The following is a 27,103-nucleotide window of genomic DNA, read 5'->3' on the forward strand; positions in this document are numbered from 1 at the left end:
TTCAGACAGAAAGAAGTCAGGGTAAAGAAGCTGAGATATGTTGATCCTCAGAATTTGATGTTACTGCTGCTTTTCTGAAGCGTTTACATGCATCGACACACCACAGGTATGTGGCATTTTACATAGAAAGTGTCAGACTGCCATATTTTTTATTGAAAACATCAAGTTTGCAGGTTTGTAATAATTACTGTTGGTGTTTGCATTGCTTAATATTTACTCCTATCAATTCTGGTATAAATATCACAGCATGAGGTCACATTGTGTAAATTATCAAGTCAGTTATCAACCAGAATAAGAAAAGCACCACAAAATAGTTGAGATTGGCCCCAAAAACTGTGCATGTAAAAGAAGCTATGCAGAAAATGAGTACAAAGGAAAACTGAGTCAAACAGAGTGCAGGAATGCGAGTCAGCAATCGTGTAAAAGGAGAAGGAGAGTGAAAGAGAGCTGGGAGGAGGTAAGTGGAGGAGGGAGAGGGGGCAGAAGAGTGCAGCCATGTGCTAGGGTGTACACCTGTACTCAGAACAGGTGTTTTCCGCCCCACTTGCAGGCCCCCTGATTAGGAACCGCCACGCTTGCCTTACCCCGTCAAAGGCTAGCTTATCCCCCATCAGTGCAGCTCAGGCCCTGGGTAAAATGATGGTTAATTAGCCAGCAGAGAGCTACAGGCTGGAGGTTGATGGATCCGCCTCCTTCCCAGCCTTCCACCCTTTGTTACACACATCTGTGTGTACTGTACACAGAGAAGAAGCAGAACTAATTCAAACGCTGAAGATCAACCAGCATATGTAGAAAAGACTGCGCTTTATAATTTATTGTGTTTTCCATGCTTTAACTGAATTCTTATGAAGCACGAGAAGTTTCACTGGCTTTTAATACCTTTATCATCTGCACTATTGTCGGAGTGGAAGAAGTCAATTCCAGCTCTCTTGAATAACAAACTACTGTCATACAGGTTTATTATGAATGATAATGACTTAAAATAATAGGAATTCTTTGATTAGCTATTACAAAAAAAGACAATGATGGCTGCAGTGAAGTTGGAGTGAAGGGATTAATAAAGCACACTGTACTTTATACTGTATAATATGTCCTTTTCCTGGCTAATCTGCACCTACATAGGGAAGCAATCAAAAAAGAGAGAGGGAGAGAGAGAGAGAGAGAGAGAGAGAGACTATAATTATGCGCAGCTGCAAAAGCGGGGGGCCAAGAGAGGTTGCATTACCCAGCACTAAACACTTTCACCTGCGCCGCTATGCTACCCAGCGTTAAACACTTTCACCTGGACGGAGCAACGTTTTCAAATTTTAATCATATTTCCACAAGGGAGCTGAGTTACTGTGCAGAAATGACTTTGTACTAGTCGTGATATGAAAGGAGGTTCGGGGATTGAGAACTATCAGGTCAATAATCGGTTTTAATAGTTTTGTGGCAACTGTTTAGTCTTAAGACTGGGACACACTGCCTACCTCTACCTGAGCAGCACGTGTGCATGGCTGAACTGCTGCGGCTCGCGCACGTGTGGTGTCCACACAGACAGCGTCGCTGCTACACCGCTGCTATCTTTCTACATAGGGTTTGACTTTGATAATGGCCGTCAATAATAGAATGTTTCATAACATTTCATTATAAATTTCATTTATATTTAGTTTAGACAGAAAAAGGTTAAGAAGTGTGTGCTCAGTTGTGAAAAACAAATGAATAATAAAAATAAAATAAATAAATAAATAATAAATGAAAAATAATATGTGAGGTGGAAGCAGCTTTCTTTCTGACGGGCATGGTGGGGTCTGGTTGGGGCTACTTCTGTGTCAGCCACATACACTCCTCAAACAGAACAGATTTTTTTTTTTTTAATTGATTATATTGATTATTCCGCCAGTTAAACCCCCACTGTCGACACTCCCAAGTGAAGAAAATCCCTCCTGATGATACCAAGCCAAACACACTCTGACAAACAAACCTCCAAACTAACTGTCAGGATGGAAACTGACAACAAATAAGGAAAATAACAACACCAAATCTCCATCTGGAAGCAGGTTAAACAACAGGCAGGAGTCCCGGTTTGAACTAATATCACAGAAAGCGAGCAGGAGTCAAGAAAAGAAGCTCCGTGTGTCACTGATTCTCTGCGCTGGAGTTCCCCGCCAGAGAGGCTCCCTGCCTCGGCGTGAAACGCACAGGTTGACCCACACTGGCAACACTTTATATTTATTTTTTTCATTTCTGTGACATATTCTACAGATATAGACATTGAGACTATAGTGAAAGGTGTAATATTGCAGTTATGATCAATATGACTATCAACAGATCATTTTCACTGTCTATTTTTGCTGAGAACCGCGTGCATCACATAGTAAAAATAGGCGAGACGTGGAATCTTTAGAGCGCTGCTGTGTGGCTGCTCTAATCTGTTAACATCATGCCAAAATGAAAAGCAAGAGGTTCCATGACGCACATGCGCTGCTAACGCAGGCAGTGTGTCCCAGGACCAAAGCAACAACCTTGATGCAACCTGAACTCTGTTGCCTGTTAGAATCGCCAAACAGAAAAGCCTGTATATGCTAATGGGACTGTTTGGAGTGCACATGTTCTTTTTACCAAACCTCTACAATCTTGACCTGCACTCTTCTGCAGAGAAGCACCATGAAACTTAAATGCACTTCAATCAATGCCAATCAGCAAGAGTCCAGTGTTTTAGCATGGTACTGGGCCTCATCAGACGAGCAAACATGTGGACTAGCTCCAACACAAACCCTTTCCATTTCACCAGAAACTTAAGCCAATCATGGAGCTAAAAATATAAAGTTTGTCCCGAGGTTGGCACTGTAGGGGAAAGGCCATGGGGTCATTAAAATCTCTAGGTTTTCTCCTGGGGAGCAGCAGATTTTTATATATTTTTTTTATATTTCTTCTGCAAGAGGGGATTAAGGCTGAAGAGTGGCAGTTCTAAAGTTTAAGTGGACAACAAGCAGAATATATGTAAACTCGTGGCAGAAAAAGTTGTGGTTAAGGGAAAATACTGAGCTGAAAGTGATCATCATAATTATTGGGATTTGCCCACTGTGGACAATGAACATCCATTCCATAGTAATCTGGTCATCAGGCCTTGCCTTGCCGCTTTTAGAGGAAAAAAATTCCAGCAGCAAGTATGTCTTTTAAGGTCATATACTGACTCATATGCTTCATTAGACCCTGATAGGTATTTTACAGTGTTACAGCAGTACAATACTGAATGCAATATACAGTTACAAACTTCTCACCTTGAGGCAGAAGGTGTATTGCTTTCATCTCAGCTGGTCATGCTCCTGCACAGATAACTGTCACTCATCCTCATGAGGTTCATCCATTCTGTCTATCCATTTTCTGCCTCTTATTCAAGTCAGGGTCATGGTTGCAGCACGTTAAGCAATGTAGCCTACATGTCTTGCTCCCCAGCCCTTCCCTAGGACTCCCCACTTTCCAGAGTCCAGCCACTATCAACAAGTTTGGTTCCAGGCCTGGCTACAGGGGGGGCATCTCTGGTGAGGTTCCTCGTTCTCATATACACCATTTCATAGAGGTCTTTTTTGCCCTTTTAAATTTGCCTTGGGAGATCCTAATTATAAAGTCAGGTGTACCAAAAATGTCGTACTCATAATTAAAAACCAGTGTCTGGCAATTTAGGGGATTTCTACTTGTGCACACAGAGGCACAGACAAAAACTGACACAGAAAGCGATAAAAACATTTGCAGGTTTAAAATGTGAACAACTTAGCATCCGGCTCATAATGCAAAAAAATGGGATAATTGCTCCAAAGATGAGAAAAAAAGCAAGATAAATGAGGTTGCGAAGATACTGTGTCACATTAAAATACTGAAAATGCAAAGCAGTATATTACAGATGGTTCAGTGGACAAAAAACAACTAAAGACTCACCATTTGAGAGAAAGGGAGTACAGACTGATGCTTTCTACTGCAGAGAAGATCATGTTCAGGGAGGGGGAAACTCCCCCGTATAGTGAGCGTCAGACTGTTCAAGGGAATTTGGATTTTGGCATGCATGACTCTCTGTGGAGCTACTGCTGCTCACAGATCAGAGCTCCACTTCCTCCAGGCACACCAAGCAATACACAGAGGTGATAGAAATACATGTATACAGACCAATACACACATTCACATGTTTGTATGCATACATGGATACACACACACAGATATGCGTACACACACTCACAGAATTACTGTATGTAACACGTGTTCCCTCCAGCTCCAGCTCTGCCACCTAATTAAGAGAACAATTAAGTTTGAGGCAATGAGGATTGAAAATGAGGGCTGTCCCATGTGTGTGTGTGTGTGTGTTTGCAATCATCAAGATCATGTATGTGAAAATAAACTGCCAGAATATCAGTTGCCTCTTTACCCTAACCTAAGGTCTGCTCCAACTCTCACTTGTTTTAAATCAAAGCCTACAACTTTTCTTTTTGCCACCTCCTTTTATTAAATTAAATTTGGGACTTTTAATTCATATCTTGCATTGCAATGTCATTTTTATCCTAATGTTTAATCTGTTTAACTTCAATTTAGCTTAGCTTTCTCTTCTATTTCTTTCTTTTTTTATCCTACTTGCATGTGTTTTTTTTATATTGCCTCGTGTTGCTCTTATATTTTGAGTTAAGACACTTTGAATTGCCTTGTTGTTGAAAGGTGCAATAAAAATAAACTTGCCTTGCTTTGCCTCACCTCCATTACTCGTTTAAGACACCTCACAAATATGCCTCAGAAAAATATGCTCATAAACAAGACGATGTCCTGTAACCAAAAATCCACAGGTACAGTACCTGTGTTGACAGCTGAACGGTATGTCCAAGTAATTGCACATCTACTTACGTAAATAAGCACATATTAAGAGACAAGTTACAGGAGCCCTGCACATCTTAGTTTTTGAATACTTTCCTAATATCTGCCAGCATATCACCACTGATGCCAGAAAGAAAATCTTCATAATTTCATATTTGTTTAGGTGATCATTCCTACTTTAGGGAACTTTCATGAACCTACCATAGGGTCCTGTCAAAACAATTCAAACCTATTGTAAACTCACGCTGAATAGGCGGCTGTTTTTTTTTCTATAAAATCTTGAGCATACATGATGTTCATCTGACAGAAGTGATATTCCATCTGAGCTTATACCATACTGTAGGTCTGTGCTGGCAGCACAAATAGGATTCTGCAGCCAGGACACCAAGAAGCAGGGAAATATTAAACAAAGGAGGAGAGAGCAGACGCTGCAAAATACCTGCTGGCCCAATACCGAGGCTCCATATGCCCAGCTCTACTCTGACTGCTGGCTGACTGCTGGCTGGCCAGCCTGTATGCCCACTCTCTCCCAGGCCTGAACACACACCTACTCACACAAACACACAGACAGACGCAGACACAGACACACAAACACATGCACACATGCACACACGCTTCACTGGGGACAAGCCAGCAAGAGTAATCCTGGCCTACTTTTCTGCCCGGAGCGTACAGCAGCACCATCTACACACACTACTGCTACAGAGGAGGAGATGGGAGGTGCAGGAGGGGTGGATGAAGAATGAGAAGAGATGGAGGGGAAGTAAGAAGGAGAGTAGAAGGGTGAAGGAAGATGGAGAGAGCGGTTGGAAATTGGAAAGAGTGGTGGAAAGGAAAAGGTTGACAGTCAAGGATTGGTAGTCTCATTCACAGTTTAGGGGGGGCAATTACTGTGTAGACGATGAGATAATGACAGAAAGTAGAAGAAAGGGAGGGATGTGAGAGGGAAGGAAATCAAGATATATGACAGAAAGAGGGAAAAATGAGAAAAGTAGCTAGAAAGAATGAGAGAGACCAAAAGAAACCCGGTTGGAGAGTGTCAGTGAATCCTAATAGAAACCAGTGCAACAGCAGAGTCTCCTGCCAAATGAGAGGAGGGGGGGGGGGGGACGACTGCTGGCTGCTCTTTTCCAAATAAGCGCATTAGTTAGTGCCACTTCCTCTTGCCGGGAGTTCCTGTTACATATTCTGAGAAGCCCCAAACCACACCAGGGAATACTCTGCTCCCATTGACAAGATGAAAAATGATACCTGGAATATGTAAATAAATGATTACATCACATACAACTGCCATGAATGCATACATGTCTTTTACTTATTACCTCAGAACATGTGTTAAGACAGAAAATAATAAAACACATGTTTATTTATATATGCATTGCAGGATATACTGTATGTTTGTAAATAATCTAATAAGTCATATATTCAGGGACTCTGGTGATTCATGTGCAGCCCCTCAGGGGTTACACGTGCCCAAGTTGTTGTTTGCTTTGACTCAGAGGGTAATTACTGTGTTTTTCCAGAGACTGTTTGAAATAATTTTATGAATCATGTTCCTATACATATGTGGTCTTGTTTTTCCTGAATCCAAATTAGTTGCCATGGCAAGTAGCATGTTGTTACACGCAATGAAAAAAAAGTTTTATATAGTAAATGTATAGGGATTTGTCTCTAAACATAATCATTATTAAGCTCAGAGCACAAGTACCCAGATCAAGGACAAACGAGCAGAGACGACATACATTATATTATATATCACTCTGAAATGTTGTGCATCTGTTCTGGAAGGGAAAAAAAGTCATTAATTAAATTAAAATTAATTAATTAAGTGAAGATGGTAATTAGTGACAATTACACAGGTCTAAAAGTCATAACGGTTACTTTTAGAAGTCATACTTAGTAATCAAGACCTACATTACATGAGTCAAAAAAAGTGCTGGAATCCATTCAGCTAAAATTTACTTGGCCGTTCTTTTGCTGAACACCAACATAAAAGGTTTTTATTGTGACTGATAATGCATTTTATAACTTTTTTTTGTTTGTTTGTTTGTTTGTTTTTTCAAAAGACACATCACTCACCTTGGAACAAGTGTACCTACATACAGTACATACAGTACACACAGCCTGGACAAAATAACTGCGATACCATAGAATACATTGTAATGTGATACAACACCACCACAAACTATGGTCTCAAAAATTACTATAGAGGAAAAAAATTGAGAATAAGTTTTGCAAAGGTAGTATATGTTGCAACATAAGATAAGGTATTAGATTATACAAGCCTATCACCATACAAGAAGGTCAATAACATTTCTGTAGAACTTTACATCTAGGCCTAATGCCAATATGGCCAAAATTCATGTTTTCTACAATATCTGCACGACTATGGTTAAAAGATAGGTTTCCCAATTTTTTGTGTCTGTCTTAAAACAACATTTAGGTGCCCAAATGAACATTGAAACAGGTTTTGCTTGCTGTAATCATTCCTCCTCTTCATACTGACCATTATAAAATCCCCTCCAAATGTGTTAACAACGTAGGTGATATGGGACAAAATCCACAGTGCTCGTTTTGAGCAAAATAATATGATACAGTATATATAATGAGAGGTTTCAGCTGTCTGAGTTAATCAAATAAAGTTGATATCTTCCACAGTTACAGTCTTTTTAGTAAAATATTCCCTCTTTGTGTCTCGACGGACAGTGTTTTCCTGTTCAGCTGCAGTGGAAAGATCGTAAAAAAAGGAGAGAATTTGGCACTAAAAAGACTGTAACTTTGAAAGATATTTACTTGATTTGACTAACTTGGACAGCTGAAGCCTCATATCAGCTTCAAATACACTTTTAAATACATTTTTTGCGCCAGAAGACTGTGGATTTTGTCCTCCCATCACTTACATTGAAAGAGCTTTATGAAGGAAATCTTTTAAAGGCCAGTATGAACAGGAGGAACAATTACAGCAAGAAAAAAAAATGTATCACTGTTCATTTGGGCACCTGACTGTTGTTTTAGGACAGACGTGAAAAGCTATGAACCTATCCTTTAATATTAGGGAAACGCTGGTTATGGCAAATAAACTATGTTTAAAGTATGATTAGGGCTAAGCAGCTAATACACTTGGTTCCACCATCTTGTCCTCCACATCCTTATTTTCTGCCACGCAACATATAAAGCACACTAACCCCTGCAATGGCATGGGACATAAATCTAAAGGTGCAAAATCATCCAATACAAATTGAGTCCTTGAGAATCTATTGTCTTACCAGGTGTTTCTGTTGTTTTGTCCATCACCTGTGTTCTTTTTGCATACATGTCAGGCCAGTCCCATGAAAGTACAGTTAATTGTCTGCATCCCTCTTATGTTTCTGTTCCTACAGTACAGGAGCGATATAATGAGGACTTGTGCTGTATGAATCACTGTTACTGTGCTCTTAAACTAGACAGAGGTGTCTGATTACATTTTTGTCAGCAGGGAGCATGAAAATGTCCTGAGCAAACCCAAGGCCTCTCTGCCTTCAAGAAAAAGGAAAAAATGGATTGTAGGGGAAGGGGGAAGGGTATTTAAAGGGTCAGGTCAGATACACACACTACTGCCTCAATAGACACAGACAAACACACACACACACACACACACATAGTTGTCCCATTGCTCCCATCGCTCTCACTGATGAGAGGTGTGTCTCTGCTCATGGGTCGTTTGTCGCGGGCATCTCCACGGACGGCTCATTGGAGAGTGCAAGGACCCCTTCATCTTTCACCATGACAGGTCTCGGACACCGGGCCCCCGTGACAGACGACCCATAACTCACTGAAGGGGGAGTGGAGCTAATGGCCTTGACTCCAGGCCTTGGTAATGATCACGTCCAGATTTCCAGTGTCACACATCGATGTCAGACCCCCACCCACAAAAGCAGGTTGTTGTCATCGCGTGTGCATCAGACGTCACGCTCGTACCATCAATTCCAATTCAAAACTGGGGCAGTAGGGTAAGAACATGCTGATGGACTAAGTTCTAACTTCCACCATCAGTCGTCAATATATTGAGCCGATTGTGTCCTTTTGTTTAACTTCAGATATCAGCCGGTCATGTCGTCCACCTCCAACATAATGAGACTGTACATAAAACAGCTTTGATTTCTTTATTTGGTCAGTTATGTTTTTAAAGTTAATTCTTCACTCTGAGGTGAAGTCTTGCCGATCATAACCACACACGTCCACTGGATGCAGCTGCGTCGCATTAAGATTATGCAACGGCTCTGTCTCCGTCTACAAATAATATTCTAATTCTAATATGTATAAGTAAATTCTTTTTTAATCTTTTTAAAATAAAATCCTGGTGGTGTAAAGTATTTTAGCAAATGTAAAACCTGCTGTGAACCGTACTGTATATAGGCGTATAGAGCAACTACTGTATTGGGTCAAAAAATGGAAGCAAAAAGGCTTTTAACAGTTGTTTTGTGTTACTTTAGTGACTGAGGGTTTCTACTGTCTCTACTGTCAGGAGAGTGGAGGGGAAAGACCACAGCAAGTGTCCTTGATGTATCCGTACTGTACATGGTGTTGATAGCCAACCACCAAAAAATCCCAAAGACTCTTGCCATTTGTGAGAAATTTGAGGTGCAAGGTAACCTTAATTATTCCTTCTGGAAATAACTGAAACAATAAAACAATCAATTAATATCACAGTAATTCAGTAATGTGATCTCTACACACACTCATACTCACTTGTCCTATATACACTCATCCGTGAAAGCATTCAACACACTTCCTGTAAGCAGATGAACCATACCTAAGTGTTTACATCAGAGCAATACTGAATGGGTGTGGATCAACAGACAAGGCTCCATACAGTACCATCGTTCTTGCACATGTTGTAGTTTTGAGCAGACTATAAACTCTGTCCTTCCTCCTCAATCTCTCTACCAATTTTCCTGTCATTCTGTGCTATTTGATAAAGCAGAAATCCCTTTAAATCATCCTTTAAGGAAATGTTTTGAAGTAACTTTGAGTGTTAAAATGATATTCAACAAGATGTCGCCCCCCCCCCCCCCCCCCCGCGTCCTCTCGTATCCACCTACATGCTCTCCACGGGTGAAAAGATCTAACGACTCCCCACGGTTGTCTGCACTGTGTAAGTTTGACATGCCTTGTCTTCACATGTAACTGTATCCCTTCAAGCGATGAGGGCCTACCCAGCAGCTTCTCATCACTCGGTGGAGAAGACGCTAACTATGATTAGTAATAGCGCCATCGATTTTCACTGAGTAGTGAACGCTTGCTCCAATCCTCCACGCTCAACTAAAACATGTCAGAGATATTAAAGCGTTGCCTTGTTCTTTTTTTTTTTTTTTTTTTTTTTTTTTAAATGGGTACATTTCACATTCAGTGAGAAAGATCAGGTTCTATTAGGGTGTTCATGATTGCACCGAGCATGAGTGCTGACAAGAAAGTGAGGACTCCCTGTGCCAGACAGCGTGGGATATGGTCTCTCACAATTTAACTACAGAGACGAGTTCAGGGGAAATAATATCATATTGACCTCATGAAAAACTGAGCAGTTAAGTACTTTTGTCTCTCCGAAGCCCACTGAGACTCACCTCGTGGTATCAACCCACACATGTTCAATCCCCAGAAATAATCATCCGATACTAATCACAGAATCACATAGGCAAAGGATGTAATTATAATTTTTTTTTCCTTTTCCTACCATTGCAAAACCTTTAGGGGTGTGACACAATAACCTTTCATATGCCGAACGCCTTATTTAGAATTGAAAATGAGATGGAAGGACATTATAAAAAGATGAATAAAGAGGGTTGGGGAGGGGTTGTGGGGGGCTATGAAAACTGAACTCTTTCTTATGAATATGCATATTCATATTTGGACCCTGGTCGGTGTGAAAGACAATGGGGACTCCGAAGTTTGCTGGCACCTCTGAGTGTATTCAGCCCGTCCCATACAAAGACACAAATTTTCCGCTGAGGCCTCGTCAGGGATGGCGTGGAGGGAAGCTCAAGCACCCCTTAGTGTCCCTGAATCAGACAGACAGGAAGTGGTCCTGCGAGAACCCCCGTCCCCACGGCGATTCCCATGAATTCCCACAATTCCACTGGTCCGTTGGTTGGTTACGTATTCAGTGATGCACCACCGTGCTCCCCTTGAACGCAGTCATAAAGGGACAAGAGGGGGGCAAAGAGCGAGACGGAGAGAGACGAAAAAAATCATATTTCATTCACCATCACAACATGACCCAGATAACAGTAGATTGCCCTTTTTAGTCAGGACAAAATTGCCTTTGTGTTCAAAGTTACAAGAGCAAAAGAGAAACAAAAAGCCAAACGAAAAGAGGGTTCTTCAAAGGTTAATCCGTTACAAGCGAGATCAGAGCAACCCTTCTTTAAGGAACAGAAGAAAATCTATCTCTTTTCTCTTTCCCTCCTTTCTCTTTTATGTCTGGCCATAAAGAGCGGGTTTTATGTACACTCGAATGGCTCAGGCTCACAGAACATGCATGCGAATGAGAGAGATCCACAGGGGACCGATATATCTTTACAAACATATACTGTATGCACATAGAGCAAGAGAGACAAGGGAGATATAGGGTAAGAAAAAAGAAGAGGAAAATATATAAAGACAGAGATAAAGAGAAACAAAAAGGTAAGCAAGATGGAAAAGGGAAAGATGCAGAGATGGAAAAGGGATTGAAAGAAGGTTATGATGGAGAGAGGAAGAGACGGAGAGAGACAGAGACAGTCTGGAGGAAAAAACTAGAAGAAAAGCAGTCTGGTGCCTTAATCGCAAAATCAGAGCTGAAGGAGCGAGGCAGGCATGCAGTCATCATAACGGATCCCATCTGAGAATGCTATTACAGGCCTGGCTCTAGTTGCTAACGCTACTGGGCTTACAGCACCAGTACTGAGGCTTTCTACTTCAGCCATGACCTGCCTTTAGTACCTGCTGAAAAAATGGGCCTGGTTAATATCAGAGCATTCATTGCTTCCCAGGCTGCTACAGTGTAGGGCAAATAAAACACCTGCCTCAAAACAGCATGTGTGCTTTTCTCACCTCTTCTGAACACTTTAAAACATTTGAATTCGGAAAGAATTCCACTGAAATTTCAGGGCACAGATGTTTTGTTTGGTTTATGCTGCACAAATCAGTATTTTTATCCACTTCATACACACAATATTGCCAATGCAGGTAAGAAATAAGTAGGACAGTCTCCTCCATCAGACTGTGTTGTATTTGTATTTCTCACTTTTTGATCAAGAAAACAATCCAAGGTAGAGAAGGCAGAAATTTAAAATTACTGCCTCATTCCACTGACTCAATACTTTTATTTCAGTCTGTGAATTCCTCCAGCTTGTTATATCGTTGTGGATATTGTGAAGTATGTAATCTAATAAGTAAAATGTTCCAAAAGCATTATGAAGGCTAGAATCAGATTTTTTTTGTTTATTTTTTTTGTGATGAAATAAGTTTGATTTTTATAACACTGCTAAACAACCTGGTTTGCACTTAGTTTCCACCAGGCACTCAACCTCTCTGCATCCTGCATCCAACTTCTAAAAATTCTGAAATAAGAGTACCATACTCAGCATCCCCATAACATATTTACAGTATGGGTCTGTTGAGCATAAGCCAACTTACCTGCAGGACTGGCGGATGGAGTGATGGATGGAGAGAGAAGGAAGGTGGTATGAACAGAGGGGGAGGAAGGAGAGATGCTAGAGGGAAGCAGGAGTCTGGAGTTAAATATTAATCCGTGGTGATTCATCTGCTGTGGAAGCCTCCAGGCTCCTTCTGCACACCGCCAGCTGTTGGCCCCTGTCTCTTGGCCCTGGACCTGGATGTGAAAGGCTGGGTTGCTGCCCAGAGTGCCCAGGCATGAGTTTCCTTGGCTGGCAGAGAGGCGGCGCAGGCCAGGGCAGGTGGTGGACCTGGCTGGGATGACAGTGTGTGAAAGTGAGTTTGTGTTTGTGTGTATATATGTGTTATGGGGTGTTACACATACTGTATAACCACAACTCTAGGGTCTAACAGCCTTGTGCTGGACTCACCGCACTTTGTCACACCCACGGAGGGCAACGAGGCTTGACATTGTCAGGTTGTGAGGGATGGAGATGCTTTAGGGGTGCAAGGATGGAGGAGTGGATGGATGCGTGGAAGATGGAGGAATAGGAGGGCAAACTGAGTTGAGTGTATGTTCAGCTTTTGTGTTGCAGAAATATGTGCTCAGAAGTAATAATGTAATAATCCACAAAATTCACTGCATCTTGAGCATCCATCTTGTTTGAACATGTGACCTGGCGTGTCAATGGCAAACGGAAGCAACCGGATGGTCACATACAGCTGCTGCTCTGGCAATCGCTCAAAAGCTAATGTACCTTGGGTGATTCCACTACTCCAAGAAAGCCAGTCTCACCACTGGGAGAAGGGAAAATACGGGTGCAAGGAAGTAAGAACTAGTCTCTGAACTTAGTATGAACTTTTAAACATATTAACTGCTGTGAACACAAATAATGTCACTAGTCACAAACATCATGATCACAGGTTATCATTTATGTGTTTATTGGTTGACAGCCTCAAGAAGACAGGTCTTATGTAATATGAGTCAGTCTGAGGAGGAGTGGGGCCAGGAAAGAGAGAGTACAGAAAGAGGAGTGGAAAGTGGCAGGTTCCTGTTTTCTTGAGTCCGTGTTGGACAATAAATGATAACTCACACCCCTGAAGTATTCTGATGTAGTTTCTGTCTGCATCTATCAGTAGAAAAGCTTTTCCTGCCTTTGCTGGTGCACTGCTGCATTCATTAATTTTATTGTTTTTATTTTTTGCCATGTCACAGCCACTGTGATATCTTCAATATGTTTGTTTTATTTTTAACTAACAGTCCACAACATTGACTGTCATACAATTCACTGCCATATATGACAAAGCCAGAGCATGGTTGCCATTTATGCTTGAAAAACGACTTAAATAAGTAATCGATTATCAAAATAGTTGCCAATTAATTTTCTTTCAATCAACTAATCGATTAATCAAGAAACCATTGGCAGGGCCGTATTGCTTCACCCACATGAATGTGCATATCCATGCACTACAAGACAAACAAAACGGGGACCCACTCATAAAAAAACAAAAAAACAAAAAAACAACTGCTCCACAGCACTACTAGAGGTCAGAAACGCCACAGGGTACCTTTAAGTTGCTAATTATGATATCTTACATATGTGCTTATTATTTTGTCTTCCACATTTTATTTTATAAAAACATAGCTGGTGAATACAGTGATTTTCAGTGTACAAAACAGATGTCTTCTGCAGTATTTACAATACCTTTATACGTTTGTTCTCTCATTGTGTCATATAGCCATGGCAGTACATAATGAAGGGATCACAAAGGAAAAAAATATTATGCAATCCCAATTCTTTCACACAGAACAATAATAGAGCTCAATCCAGTGCAATAGGGTTGTTGCAAATTGTTACCACTCAGGTTCACAAGGAAGTACAGGAAAAGAAGAGAACAGCAGTATGCAGTCGGCCTGTGATGAAGATACTCAGAGGGTAGACTGTAACTACAAAGAAACAAGAATCAAAAAGAATTGTTTCTTGCCGTTTCTCAGCAGGTGTCCCCAGAGCTCACCAAGCCTTGCCTCAAACTACCCTGTTTGACTTGTTTCAGCTCGCTCACTTTAAACCAGAGAAGAAAGAAAAGGGATATGTTAGCACCAAATGAAAAAGAGAAATCTTCCTCAACCGCTACAGGAGCCAACAGGACAACATGAAGGCCTGAGGAGTCCTCTCAGTTTTCCCCCATTCATATTTAGCCTCCTTCCCCTGTTTTCTCTGTTTCATCCTGGAATGAGACTTTTTATTGCGTTGGACTCATTCTGCATCTGAGAGAGGTAAAAAATAGCTTTACAAAATACTGTAACTGCTGACATGAAAGTGAAACTCTAAGGAATACGAGTAAACATTTGCAACCTTTATCTAAAGAACACGTTTTTGGAGATCGAACAACCTGCATTTTTAAAATACTGAGTCATAAATTTTAAACAGGGCTAGGTTTAGGTTTTTGGAATTACTTGAGGCACATCCTCTGTAGTCTATACACCTTCATGCCAAATTTGAAGGCCTTTAGATATTTCTTCTGAAGAAACTCATGGGGAAAAGTTCTTACTGTACAATATTTTCCTGCAGTTGCTCTGCAACAGCTTGTTAACACTCACAGAATTCCTCACCGAAACGAACCAACACAGCTGAGCCCATTAACACCCTCCATCCTCTCTGTCCATGTTTGACATCACACAGCTCTCTTCTGAATACATTACGTCTTTAAAACCTCAACTCTTTCACAATCTGTGCTCATGTATGATGCCCACCCAGTCTTACAGTACCTTTTCACGGGGTAAGGGCTACAGAAGAGGAGGGTTACTACAGTGTCTTTGGGAAAGAGAGAAAACATTTGAGAGGAGAAGAAAGAGAAAACGCTGGGTCATGAATTATAGAGCAGATCACTTTTGTCTGGGTCCAGGGAGAGAGAGATAGACCACGAGAGAGAGAAATTCACCCCCTATTCTTCCATGCCCCGTCTGGTACGTGGGAAGCCACTGGGGAGAGCGATTTATGGCCAATTGAAGCAGCAGCAACATCTCTCGGAAGGCAACGAGTGGATCCATAGCAACGATTCTAGTGGGGCATATTAATCCCCTGCTTTATGTAGTGCTAAGTGTACAATAGTAATCAGGATTGGAGCAGGCCCCACTGATCATTAAGGGAAAAGGCTATATAAAGAATTCATAATGGGATTAGCCCACGGCGAATGGAGAAAGAGAGAGAGAGAGACAAGAGAGTGTGGGGGTAGATGTCTGGAGGATGAGGACAGGGAGAAATGGGCAGAGGGAGGGCGGGTGGGAGGATGCTGGGAGTGAGGGGTGGCACGATGCTGGAATTAAATCACCCATCAAATTGCATGGAGGAATTTTAATTTACAGGTTAATGTCGTATTGTGTGACTAATCACAGCCAACCGTTGCGATGAACCATTAGAAAATCGGGGAAATCAGAGGCTGCTGCAACAAATTGGTAATGCAGTGTGTAGCTGTTCCTGGTGAAAATTCACAGTGTTGAGTAAGAATAATGTGTTTTGATGTTCACAGGGGATCTTAACTACAGTATCCATTCAAAGGTGATATCAGAGCAGAGCAGGCATGAAAAGCAGAAGTTGCAGGAAACCACACCTCCTTTATTTGGTAAAGATGAGAAATACATTCAGAAATACACAGAACAGATTCACCTGTACATCTCTCCTTCTCGCTTTCACTTACAAACACACTTACAAACAATACAAACCCGCAAAATTTGCATAAAACTTCATTTATACTTCAAAACTATACTGCATATTCACAGTGTTTTTGACCTGAAACTACTGCTGTGGAGCCATGACTGTACACCCACGCTGCATTATTATTAATTATACTGAAATATATTTTTATCATGCGTTGGATATGGATATGAAGGCCCATTGTAACAGATTCAAGATTGAAGATTCAAGACTTTATTTGCCATTTGCTCAGGTAAAGGTGTTTCGAGGGTGTTGGAATTCTTGTGCGGATCCCTCAGTAAAGTAATAAAAAATACAATAAAGACATGCACATAATAATAAATAAAAAAGATACACACAATTAAGAGATTATATAAGATGTACATAGTAAAAGAGTGAGTATGTGCGTGTAGAGGGGCGGTGTGTGTGTGTGTGTGTGGGGGGGGGGGGGGGGGGGGTCTCAGACTGTTATCACAGTTCAGAGGAGTTAATGTCAGTAGTATTTCACACCAGCTTGAATGTCTTTTGCAAGTAGTCTGATGGCCGTTAAGAAGAAATTGTTGCAGAAGCGCTTCCTGTTTGTTCTTGCTCTCTGGTTGGTGGTATCTTAGTTGGTGTCTGGAGCTTCTCCACCTAAACAGAGAGAGTCCAGGGTGATGTGGCTCTCTAAGAACGGCCCGCAGTTTGTTCCTGCAGCGGTGGATGAACATGATGAGTGTCCATGGAGGGGAGCTGTGTTCCTATGATCCTCTCTGCGGTTTTAATAGTCCTCTGGAAGGCCTTCCTCTCCTTTAGTGTGGTGTTTCCATACCACACAGTTATACCTCTGGTGAGGACCTCTGTAGGCCTGGATTAGAGGCTGGTTCCCATGCTGTAAGGTGTTGAAGATGTCTGTATACACCTCTGCCAGCTCAGCAGCACAGGCTTTCAGAACTCTAGGTGACACTCTGTCCAGCCCTGTTGCCTTATGGGGGTAAACGTGCTGCAGAAACCTAAGAACCTGTCACCTGGAGAACGCTCTTCCCCAGGCCACACGGTGCTGTTGGTAGTACTGGTGAAGTGTCCAGATTGGGGTGGCAAGCTGGCATAAAAAGCATTAAGTCTGTCTGGGAGGGTGATGTCTGAAGTGGTGACCGTGTGCTTCTTTCCCTTGTAGTTTGTGACAGCCTGGATGCCTTCTTGACTTCAGCAGAGCATAACAGGGCCAATTTATACTGTTGGTTATTGCCTGACTGGAAGGCCATATTGCATTCCCTGATCTTGGACATCTTGATTAAACGAAGGTTTCTAACAGGAAAAACCTGGGTAGTCCTGAGGGTCACACACATGGATGTACACCAGCTGATGTCACAGCTAGCAGTTTCTGTATATTCGTGGATGTTGTCTGTGGCCTCCCTAAACATCTTCACATTAGTTGTCTCAAAGTATTCCTGCAGTTCAGCCAATGCATTGTCTGACCACTTTTGCACAGTCCTGACATACAGACATGTATTTTCATGATTACTGACGATGCTGTAGAGCTCTCTCGGCGTTATATCCACGTTAGCCGAGGGAGGGATATAAACAATGCTCAATATAATGCACTGTAGTTCTCTTGGTAGGTAGAACGGCCTGTATCTGATGGTCAAATTTTCAACACTTGCTGAAAATAATTTGGCTAAAACCTTGATGTGTACATCATGACTCCTTGATGAGAGCTGCAGTGCCCCCCTCTGCGAGTTTTACCACATTCTTCCACACTGCAGTTGCATTTGTAGAGCGCAAAGGTGTAATGGTCTCGTCAGGGGTCTTTTGGTTGAGTCTTGTTTCTGTAAAACACAGGACTGAGCAGTCTCTGATGTGTTGTTGTGTGGCGATCCTGCAGAAAAGGTTGTCTATTTTATTATCCAGCGATTGCATGTCGGTCAGTAGAATGCTCAGAAGAGTTAGCCTCCCACAGCTAGCAAGGCGTTGGCATGGCCATTCAACCATGTGTTTAATTGTTAGTGGCAGTATTTACCTTCTGTCAATCCTAAAAAAGACCCAATGTGATCAGATTATAACTTTACTTTTTCAAGTGATGTGACTGCTGTATTTTCATAGTGATTGCATATAGTTTGCCTTCTTTGTAATCAAATCACTGAAATATAAACAGTTAAAATTGCCATTACTGGGTGCTTTCTTGCAATGCCTCCACTGTTTCACTTCCAATCTGTAACTACTCCTGTTTATGTTACAATAAACAGTGGAGCACCAAACTAGGGCCTCATTTGTAGAAACATTTCCCGTTCAAATTTGGTCAAATCCAGACACACAGAAAAATTACAGTACAGTAGATGCTTTCCAGACTGTGGAGGTAGTGCAGGCACGTCCAATGAGACGGACACCCTAGGGCAGACCCAGAACATGCTCAAGGGGTTGACGTATTCTGGCCAGTGTGGGAATGCCTTGGGATCCCCCAGGAGCAGCTGGACATGGCTGGGTAAAAGGACACTGGGACTGTTGTGCTTAGTGTGCTGCCACCGCAAACCAAACCAGGTAAACAGACGAAGGGATGGATGAACAAAATTTTAAACGGAACTGCCTTATTTATAATGCACCACAAGGTGCAAAGATAAGGAATATCATCTTTGAATAATCAAACAATTATCATTGGACCAATGCTGAATTGGCTTTGTAGGATAATGATTGTTCCACCTCATTCATGAGGTATACTAATTGCAATACTGTAGTTGCGCATTGATACATGATGTTAATGGGGATACACAGTTTAATTTGATGTCAGTCATTCTAAAAAATAGGCTAAGGCATGTTTTGAAAAAATATTTTTAGATTACATCAATCATTAACTTTTGTAATATCTGATGTAGGACAATAATAATCAGAAACAACCAAGTGAACCTACCAGCATCCATGAATTTCCAAATACTGTATGCTTAGACCAGTATATCTCAATCACACCCAGACCAAACTGAAGTATGAAACAGTCCAAATACCTTCCATTCCGTAATGGTTTTCGTGTGACTCACTTCGTTTATTGAGAGGCTAAAACTTTAACAGAACAGTCTTAGAAGAAAAGCACCTTGACCCGATCAACAGACCACCAGCAGTAACACAGTAAGTTCAGCCTTTCCAGTACTAATTCTATCTCGGGCCTTGGCTCAGCTCACTTTGGGTAGCTCCTTCATCACTGCGGCAGACCGGGGGGAGGACTTTATTACAGCCACAGCTCGTTAGCTTGAGTGGTCTTAATGAAGCAGCGTGGCGATCAGACAGAAATCATGCTGCCGAGGCCCTGCGTCATTACACCAGCCTTTAATTACGTTGATATATGGCCGGGACGGGCCTCGATACCACGGAAATTCAGTAAGTCTGACCGGACTTCAGCCTTCTACACACTGTCACACACACACACACACACACACACACATATTTCCACAGTGTATGTGAGACACATATACACTCACAAGGCAACACTAGTTAATTTGTACTGAAACTGTCGAAAGCTAATATTTTGTGCCAATAATCCAGCCAAATTTCCTTCACTTTTACTGAAACTATGACCATTTTACGACCAAAACCTACAAGTATTTAGAGTTTGTATCAGACTTCGTTCTTGTCTGAGTGAAAAAGCCCCTGAAAGAGCATTTAGACCATCATAAAACACTAAAACTCTCCACTGAAAGTGTTGACACTGTTTTCAATCCCAGCATGCTTCATTGCACAGCAGGTGGGAGAGAGAATTTCAGGACAGATAGGAAATTGAGGCCAAATCCTTGTGAGATCGGAAAAGCAACTTGACTGGGTGACAACAGACTTGAAAAAGATACTGTTGTGTTTCATTACTATTCATGAGTTTATTTCAAAATGTATTCTCCAGCTGAGAAGCGGAGAAGGGCTTCCAAAAAGGCCCTTGAGGGGCTTCAGAGTAAGCAAAACATCAGAATTCAGAGTTAAATGGTGATGGAAATAATACCTTGTCTGCTTAGAGTACCAAATAAGCTGAAATTTGGTACTCTTTAAGGTAAGATGTGCCTAGAGTACAAGTATGCTCAACTAATTTCTTAAATACTTTCCCATTTTAAAAAAGACATTTCTCCTGACTCAATTGCCCAGTGTTAAGTTCTTTAAATAGTAATTAAATACTTTGTCATAGTTCTGCCTGGCCAACTACCTACTACATTGTCTAACAAGTGAGAATTTGTAAAAAAAAAAAAAAAAAATGGCTACCAGTGATGATGAAAGCTCTACAGGGGCCCTGATTCTTCTGAAGTAATTTTCTGGATAAATACTCAGACTTGAGTGAAGCAGCAGCAGCACGTCTGCAGGAGTAAAACATTATGGTCTGCCTTCCACTGCCGCTGTTCTGTGAAACATATTCCATTTTTCTTTCATTGGACTCAGAGTTATGATAGCTATATTATGTCATGCTTCTCTACCTCCTTCATTATTCAAAATGAACAGAAATCCAGTTATATAATACGAGGGCAGAAGTTCTTATGAGATTTGGAAAGCTCAGCACTAGACATCTCCACTCTGTGTTAATTGGTTTTGCTTTTGAAAGGCCATCATTTTCTTTCGGGCCCATTAAACATAATGCTCCAGAGTCCAGGATTAGTTCGCACTCAGTAAGACTGCTGTGTTGTCGTTAAATTCAATTTAACGGGGCACCCACCAGTGCTAATTACCACTAGCCCCGCTTACTGCTCCACGTTAGTTTGGTCACTGTCCCTGTGAAAAGATTTCTGCGGTGGATCCTTTTCTTGCCCTGCTGTTTGGGTGTGTTAGTCCAAGGTTGTTGTTGTTTTTTATATACACACATATATATATATATATATATATATATATCATTATTATTATTTTATTTACCATATTTCTAATTCTGCTGTTAAATTTTTGCATTTTAAAATACCTTATGCAAATCCCTCCTCATTAGTTATCATTAAAGAGTGCTTAGGCCTAATCCCCTGTGATCCGGCCCCGTTCAAAATTTTAAAACAACAATTGACTCCTTGTTGATGACGGCCTCATTGTGGTACCCCAACCCAATCACCATATCCTCCATATCCTTCCAATACACTCTACAAATTTTTAAAGAGGACATATCATGCACATTTCCAGGTCTATACTTTCATTCTGGAGCTATACCGGAATATCTTTGCATGATTTACAGTTCAAAAAACTATTTATCTATCTTTCACTGGCTCTGTATGCAGCCCCTCAGTTCAGCCTCTGTCTGAAACAGGCCGTTTTAGCTCCTGTCTCTTTAAGGCCCCCCTCCCGATGAGCCCACTCTGTTGTGATTGGTTAGCTTCTGGAAGTTGCATCTTGGCAGACTTCTGACAGCTCTGGAGACTACACAAACAAACATCTGTACACGCTTGAGCTGAAATCCCATCTGAAATATAAGAGTGGACAACGCAAACAACCCGTGGAGCAACTTTAATAACGAAGATTACCGAACAGACGGCCAATTCGACGATTCGATGGAGAAGTAGAGGTAACATTGCAATCAGAGCACTCAGAGCAGGTTGAATCCCTAGCTTTTGACTTGCAGAAAGCATTTTTAGCTGCATTCACCTCATGTTGTGGAACTTTGACTATGTTTAACATAGACGTCTAACAATATAACAGCATTAAAATGACAGAAAGTCACAAAAAGCATGTTATGTACCATTTAAAGACAAGAACAAGGAGGCAAGTAGGAGAAAACGACACAGGAGCTCCAAAAGTAGTTACACATGTTGTACAATAGCAGCGCGCACTGTAAAAGTTTCAATAAAGAAACATCATGTGCAGATTTTCCTGCTGTAGATTTGTCCACGGCTCAGGTTACAGTGGCTGAGAGTAAAAGCAGGACTTGTATTTTCATATCATAGTACTGCAATTTTTACTCAAGTAAAGGATCTGCATACCTCAGCTACACATAAGTTTGATGTCTTCTAGAGCCGTTGTTCACACACTGCTTCCCTACCAAGTTTAATGTAAACCCCTTTGCGTTTATTCATTTTCAGTGTAAATGACAATGGAGTACTAGTTTGCTCACAGGAGGTCCTGCAGTCTGCTGCTTTGAGAAACTGACCTTTAATATTAATTCTCTCCCCTATTTGGCTAGCCGGATATGCTTAAGAAACGTTTGCACAGGACGCAGGTAAAAGATTCATTATTCAGCCTCAGGAATGGGCAGAGAAGGGCCGTTCCAATGGCTTTTACCTAACTACCCCCCTAAAAGCCTCCCAAGAAAAATACCTGCATTACAGAGCCATGCTGTGGAGAAAGTGTATTCACTATAGAAGCACTCCCTGAACCTGAATAAAAGATGAAATATTGAACATAGACTGCAGGGTTCTAAGTATATTATTTAGGCCAAGATGGTCTAATTGCCCTAATGCAATGGAGAGTTGATTTTTTTCTTGCAAGGTGGAGTCTGCAAGTTTCCAGACCTCTACTTAAATGCAGGATTGTGAAGGGACCACTTTACAGTGCACCCATACTTTTAGTGAGGATGGAGTGAGGTCGGTACTGTACATTTAAGGTAGAGACATTAATTACTTTTTAATTTATAGAGAAGGTTTTACAGACTGTTAAATTTTTCAGACCCAGGTCTCTTTACCTGAGGCTATGAACAGTTGGGAGGGTAGATCTAAATCTAAATGTAGAAGTTTTTAATGTAGAGAACGATCACACTGCCTTTATTATTAATGAGTAAAGCACTGCTGTCATCAAAACCAAATAGACCCAAAGGAACTATGCAGGGTAAAGAGTGCAACATGAGGTTGAACGAAGGGGAAAAAATCTAATTATTGCCATTTTCATTTATGTTCTTTTCATCAGATGATGTGTCAGAAATTGATTGTATCATTGATTTGTTAGTTCAGCAATAGTTTTCTATTTAACCAACTAATTTTACTTCAATTGGAATATGACTTTACTTCACTCAGTTGCAGCTTAAGTGTCTAAACTTAGGCTAATACTTATTTCTTCTTACATCTCCAAACTTTAGAAGGATTTTTTTTAGACGTATCCGTGTGTGCCGTTACAGTGTGCACCTGCTGGTACTTGATGCTAAGACTGCATTACACCAACATATCATATCAAATTGAGTTGATATGAGATTTTTTTTTTTTTTTTTAAATTCTGAACTGCTTTACCCCCTTTGGATTTTAAAGCTTGCATGAACACATCTGAAATACCTGCTGCAGTTGGCCACCATAGTTACTCAAATGCACTGTAACTTGTGATAAACATGAGATGTTTCTGCAGTTTCCTCTCTGCTATTGCTAAAGTTGAATGAATACAAAATGCAAGAAAGCTGAAGCAATGATTAGAGTAACGGGAACTGGTTACGATTTGTATGATCATACATTCATGCTAATTTCCTTAAATGAAAACAGCTTTCACAAATACTGAAAAGAAGGTTGAATATTGAGCCTCTAACACTTCTTCTACTGATTATTTTCCTTCTGCCCTGAGAGGGAGCTAGTAAGAGAGAGGGAGAGACAGAATAGAGCGTAAAGAGACAGAAAGACCCCAGCATCACCTCTCACAGTCCCACTGCCACCTCCTCATGTGTTGTGTTTGATATTTCTCAGTAATGATGGGAATTTTTCTCCCCTATCCTAGCAGGAGTCACCATCCCTCCCCTCTCAAGTGGCCTGTCCCTCCATGCTGAGACCCACACAATCACTCTGTGCCGGGGCCTGTGAAATCCCAGGACACCGGGGCCCTATGAAATCCAATAGAATGGCTTTTATCCCCTGAAGATACAGTACAAATCATCATTGGTTTTATCTCAGCTGGGGATGTCGATTTATCTAAATGAGCTTAGTCCCTCTAGCTGCCTGTCAGAGTTATTTCTCCCTCTCAAACACCAACCCCACCCTGACACCCTCCTTTCTTCTCATCTTTTTCCTCTCTCCTCCCATCGCTCAGCCCTCCTCTTCCTCCTCCCACCCTGAATCGGTGAGGTTTAGATCCTTTCGATGTCTCCGTCCTTTGTTCTCTCGAGAGGGAGGGGACAACAGAGGACGAGGGCAAGTAATGGGATTGATACCCTGTACCGGGCACCAGTTTTGTTCGAAGCCTGCCTTACTGGCCCAAAGACAAGTGTGTACATGTGTGTGTGTCTGTATTGTGTGTGCGTGTTGTTCTGAGTCCCTTTAGTGTGCAGTGGAATGTACTTAATCTGCCTGCCATCATAATGCAAATGAAGGTCTCTGGTCCCAGCGGGGAGAGACTGTGTGTGTGTGTGTGTGTGTGTGTGTGTGTGTGTGAGTACATGAGTGTGTGTGTGTGTGTAGCAGAATAGCCGAGCCCTTGACAGAGGATGCTTGAAAGCTCTGGAGGGGGCATCAAAGAGTGGGCAAAGGCTTCTGTCACACTAACACAATGGCTCAGGACCAGGTCCAGTTACACACACACACACACACACACACACACACACACAAAAAGGTCTATTGGAGAAGACTGAAATATGACACCGTGCAGGTGAGGTGGGGAATGACAGTGACCCTGTATTTTTTCTTTCTTCTCTAAACACTTCTATACAGGCACTAAATGAATTCAGATAAATCAACAAGATTATGTTGTGTACAAGCAAATTACTTTGATGAAGTAAACGCTTAAAGTCTGTGTGAATGAAAATGAGAGATTTCTACATGTTAGAAAATAATTGCTGAAAACATGTGAAAGACTAAACTACGTAGTACTGAATTGTGGTTAGTTAGTTAGTTAGACCATTTAACTATTTTTCACCATTTCTGTGTTCAGGAGTTTTTGGGTGGGCCTGAAATGGTGGCTCTATGACATACAGAGGTGACTAGCATGACCCCACTACCCCCCCACTACATGAACACTAGAGCACACGTACTCATAGTTACTATTTTTACACCAGGTAGTTTTACAAATTTTCGTCTGGGATTCACTTCAGATAATCTGCTGTTACTGGTGAATGGAGCCATTTTCGGTCAATATTAGCGCTCAAGGAAATATTTAAAACCCAGCTGAAGCGTCCATTGATGGGTAAAACCACCAGCGGTTTCGGCTTCAGCACCAGCTGTTCGGCTGGGAAGACGGGTAGAGTCGATGAACGCGATGCTGGCAGGTTCCCAGCCAGAGGGAGAGCATTTGCGGGGCAGCACTTCACAAAAAGACACAGTGTGAGAGGCAATTGCTCCGAGGGTGATAGCCACAAGCAGAGCAGTGAGTAACATTAAGTGCACCGAACTCTATTGATTTAACATACCACTGATTGGTGATGGTTCGCTTGTTAACTAGTCATTTAAGTTACATTTGTACTGAAATAAGTCCACATTTACCTACAAAATATGTGCCAAATTAAACAGAGGCTCCTAACGTTACTCTGTTTTTAAAATGTCATCCATGTTGCTTGCCTATTTTAAATTGTGTATTTTTATGCAAGAGTTTGGTATGAGCGTTGTTAACTCAGAGGCTGTTCAGTTGGGCCGTGCTTTCAGCGCCTTCAGTGGACACACCCCCAGCGTTTCAGAGCAGAGAATATTTATTATTCCATTTTTGAAATTTAATTTTATATACTTTTTAAGTAAAATGATTTTTTAATCATTCAAATTTGGCTGGGTGGTTAATAACACATTCTTTGTGGTGTGACAAACTCGTATTTATTATTGCTTTACGCAGACTTTAAGTTACAGGCAAAATGGAGGCTTAAAGAAACTTGCATACTCAGTAGAGGTATGATAGTTTTAAAGTTCACCTGAGTAGACTAGTCTTCATTCATTACATTCCCGCTCCCATATCTTTATGGTACTTTCTGTTCCTTTCTATTCCTTTCTTCGTCGTCTCCAGCCTGAAATCATATTAAATGTAAATTAAATGTTTTTACTGCACTGTAAATCAATCTAAATGTGCCCTTCAGTTACAAACACATACCGATTCTTAAAGTAACTTTGAGGTCATTTTTATGTTGTTCTCAGAATTTATTTATAAAAATATCTGAATAAAGCCTAAAAACAAGGAAGTCTTCTTCTTTTTTACTTCTGAACATTAAGCAAATATATGAATGCCGAGAGTGTAACACTACACATAAGATACTGTAAGATCCAGTCTTCAGGGGAATTTTAATAGACCACACATTTCTGTGGACTGTTGTGCCTCCAAATATTTTCTTAAGATCAAATAAGTGATAACTAAATAACATCATAATTTGTAAGTTAGGGCATATAAATTGCAGCACATATATCAAACACCCTGGGTTTTCCTAAATTGCTGGTTGTGTACTGTAAATTTAAGCACACAGAGATCTCCTTGTTAAAACAGATGTTTTATAAAGATACTCTCATGATTTTCTGCATACATTATCAGTTAAGATTAAATATGGTAGTAAGACCTCTATAAACACGAAGGCTTTCAGGGTTCCCTTGTTAAAGTGACCCTTGATCTCAGCAGAATTCATCTGGATAAAAGACTATATGACATTGCTTTTTTTTTGTTGTTTTTTTAGTAAAGTTCCTCTTTATTTTTCTCTCTCACTTAACTCCACCTTGTCCTCCTTCAGCTCCCTCTGTATCATCCACCTGTATCATCCATCTTAAGATCAGGATCAAGGTAGATTTTATTGTCCCATAGAGAAATTACTTCTGTAGTGAGGTTATAAGAAATACTGTCTCCACATGGTGACTAGAAATATATCATTGTGGGTACAAGCTTAAGTCAATACTGAACAAAGGAAAAAAGGAAATATACACACTGGATCTTTCCAGACAGAGATGTGCATTCGGTTGAAACACTATAGTAAATCATTATGGGAGCAAGATGGAGAGTGTGGGTATAAATACTGCATACCCCTTTTAAAATACAGTAGTCACAAACTGTATTAATTCACTGTTTTATAATAAATTAATTTATTAAATGAATGGTAAATGGACTGCGCTTTTATCCAAAGCACTACACAATTGGCCTCTCATGCAACCATTCACACACAC

General features: G+C 41.0%; 1 protein-coding gene across 9 annotated transcripts in view; it reads right to left on the reverse strand.

The window, feature by feature from the left end:
- Positions 1–12,780, reverse strand: part of LOC122997539 (homeobox protein Meis1) — a 165,933-nt gene extending 153,153 nt beyond the window's left edge. For all 9 annotated transcript variants that reach the window (XM_044373743.1, XM_044373742.1, XM_044373744.1 and 6 more), the window contains exon 1: positions 12,490–12,780. The gene's annotated coding sequence lies outside the window, so the exon portion shown is untranslated. The remainder of the gene's footprint in view (positions 1–12,489) is intronic.
- Positions 12,781–27,103: the final 14,323 nt, after the last annotated feature.

The sequence above is a fragment of the Thunnus albacares genome, chromosome 14, assembly GCF_914725855.1.
Source record: "Thunnus albacares chromosome 14, fThuAlb1.1, whole genome shotgun sequence".
In the NCBI taxonomy this organism is placed as follows: Eukaryota; Metazoa; Chordata; class Actinopteri; order Scombriformes; family Scombridae; genus Thunnus; species Thunnus albacares.